The sequence below is a fragment of the Otolemur garnettii genome, unplaced genomic scaffold (genome assembly GCF_000181295.1).
Source record: "Otolemur garnettii isolate 467f Iridium unplaced genomic scaffold, OtoGar3 scaffold00293, whole genome shotgun sequence".
NCBI classification, from domain to species: domain Eukaryota; kingdom Metazoa; phylum Chordata; class Mammalia; order Primates; family Galagidae; genus Otolemur; species Otolemur garnettii.
Genome location: NW_003852688.1, coordinates 447014 through 449983, shown reverse-complemented (window position 1 = coordinate 449983; position 2970 = coordinate 447014). Strand labels below are relative to the sequence as shown.

Below are 2970 nucleotides of genomic sequence, written 5' to 3'. Positions count from 1 at the left end.
CTTTTGGTGTTCTGTTGTTTTATTTCAAAAAGTTATTCCTCACCTCCCTTTTTAAAATTGTGATTAAAAAAAGGTAACATAAAATTTGCCATTTAAACCATTTTTATGTGCGCAAGTCAGTGTCACTAATTACACATAATGTTGTGCAACACTTGCCAATATTTATTTTCAGAAGTTTTTCATCACCCCAAACAAAAATTCTGTAATCATTAAACAAACACTCTCCATTCCCTCCCTCCAGCCTCTGATAACCTCTAATTTACTTTATTTATTTTGATACAGGGTCTCACTTTGTCACCTGGGCTAGAGTGCAGTGGCATCAGCATAGCTTAATGCAACCTCAGACTCCTGGGCTCAAGCAATTCTTCTGCTTCAGTTTCCCAGAGTGTGCTAGGATTCTAGACATGAGCTACCATGCCCGGCCAAAAGTTTAAAATTTTGATGAAACCAAATTTATTTATTTATTTTTCTTTTGTTTCTTATGCCTTTGGTGTCATATCTAAAATTTTATTGGCTCAGCGCCCACAGCTCAGTGAGTAGGGGACTGGCCACGTACACTGAGGTTGCAGGTTTGAGACTGGCCTGGGCCTGCTAAACAACAATGACAACTGCAACCAAAAGATGGCTGGGCGTTGTAGCAGGCACCTGCAGTCCCAGCTACTTGGGAGGCAGAGGCAGGAGAATTGAGCCCAGGAGTTGGAAGTTGCTGTGAGCTGTGACGCCACAGCACTCTACCCAGGGCAACAGCTTGAGGCTCTGTCTCAAAAACAAACAAACAAAAAAGACATGAAACTATAAAGATACTAAAGAGAGTGCAGGGAAAACGCTTGAAGAAATTGGCCTGGGAAAATATTTTATGAGGAGGACCTCCCCCTCCGCCTGGCAACTGAAGCAACACCAAAATATATTACTGGGATCTGATCAAAATACAGTGCTTGCATTCACATTTTCTCTGCTCACATCTCATCTTTTTTTTTTTGCAGTTTTTTGGCCAGGGCTGGGTTTGAACCTGCTACCTCTGTGACTAAGTTTTAGAGTAGTTGTATAAAAACCTCTCACCTGACTGACCTTTTGGTTCTTTTTGACTTATTCTAAAACATGGGGCTAGTGCCCCCCTCCTTTGAGCCACAGGCGCCGCGAGTCTCACTTTTCTTATGCTAATATTCTGTGACACTTGGTTCGCTCTTATCTTGCAGTGTGTTTGCTTACTTAGTATCCTAAGTAAGTCTGTTTCTATGGCCTGTTCAATATGTCCTCTGCTCATGCCTTACTTTCCTACATTAAGACTAAATTGTGCCACCCGCTGCCCCCTCCCCCATATACACAAGTCCTAACCACCAGTACCTCAGAGTGTGACTGCTATCCTTCTAAGTAGAGGAGATTAGGACACACACAAGAGACACCAGGGGTATGCACAGAACAAAGACTATGTGAGGACTCAGTGAGAAAGTGAGTAAGTCAAGGAGACAGGCTTCAGAGCAAACCAACCAGGCCAGTGTCTTGATCTTGGACTTCTGGCCATCATAATTGTGAGAGAATAAAATTCTGTTGTTTAAGACAGTCTGTTATTTTGTTATGGTAGCCCTAGCAAACTAATACACCTAGGAGATGCATATAAATGGGGGAAAAGTACCATTTTCCCATAATCTTCTAATTAAAATTTAGCATTTCAATTATATTTATTTATTTATTTATTTATTTATAAACAGAGCCTCACTTTGTCACCCTCGGTAGAGTCCCTTGGCGTCATAGCTCACAGCAACCCTAAACTCTTGGGCTCAAGTGATCCTGTTGCCTCAGCCTCCTGAGTAGCTGGGACTACAGGCACCTGTCACAACGCCCAGCTATTTTTAGAGACAGGGTCTCCTATTTGCTCAGGCTGGTCTTGAACTATGGTTCAGGCAATCCACCTGCCTTGGCATTCTAGAGTGCTAGGATTACAGAAGTGAGCCACTGTGCCTGGCCTACACAGACTGGGTATTTTATAATGAACAGAAATTTATTTGGCTCAGGCTCTGAAGATTGGGTAGTCCAAGATAGAGAGGCCATGGTGTGGGCCTTCTGCTGTATTGTAATGCCGTGGAAAGCTTCACACGGGGGAGAGAAAGGCAGAGAGAGAGAGAGAGCTAACTCATCCTTTTATTAAGAACCCACTCTTGTAATAACTAACCAAATCACAAAATAAGAGCATAATTCTGTTCATGAGTAGAGACCCCTCATGGCCTAATCACCTCTTAATAGTCCCACCTTTCAACACTTGCATTGGGAATTAAGTCTCTAACACACAAATATTGAGAGATGCATTCAAACCACAGCAGTTACCTATATAGCTATTGGGCCAATCTTGAGATTATTAAAATTTTCTGTATCATTTTCTTATTTCACTTCTCCCAGCTGACTAATTAAAAAGCATTACTTAAGAACCTACGTTGTACTTACCTGGCAGGGGAGATACCATGATCACGAAGGTGGTTTTCCCAGGGCAAGGCTTATCCATTGCACTCTGGATGTGCTGACCCCTGCAATTTCCCTAAAAGTGGAAAACTCAACTGCATAATTTATGATAATGGGGGACTGCGTTCACGTTTTCCCCTGTTAAAAAAGAGAGAGAGAAAAAAAAGAACCTACATTGTATAGTAAATATCTTACATTTGTATTGCAATTTATGGTTTGCATTTATTTCTTACAACTATAGAGGGGGTGTATTAATTAGAATTTTATTGGCTTCAAGTAACAAATACAATTTAATTAGCTTAAGCAAGAAGGAAAATTTAGCAGAACAGTATTTGTTAAAATTGAGGAATGCTCATTCTACCTTTACATTTTTTCATCTTTTTTTTTTTTTAGACAGGAGCCTCAAGCTGTCCCCCTGGGTAGAGTGCCGTCGCATCACAACTCACAGCAACCTCCAACTCCTGGGCTCAAGCAAGTCTCCTGCCTCAGCCTCCCAAGTAGCTGGGACCACAGGTG

General features: G+C 41.6%; 1 non-coding gene across 1 annotated transcript; it reads left to right on the top strand.

Moving 5' to 3' along the window:
* The first annotated feature begins 2431 nt into the window (after nucleotides 1-2431).
* Nucleotides 2432-2595, top strand: LOC111722623. Its single transcript, XR_002771361.1, has one exon. It is a non-coding gene; the product is annotated as a U1 spliceosomal RNA (small nuclear RNA).
* The last annotated feature ends 375 nt before the right edge of the window (nucleotides 2596-2970 follow it).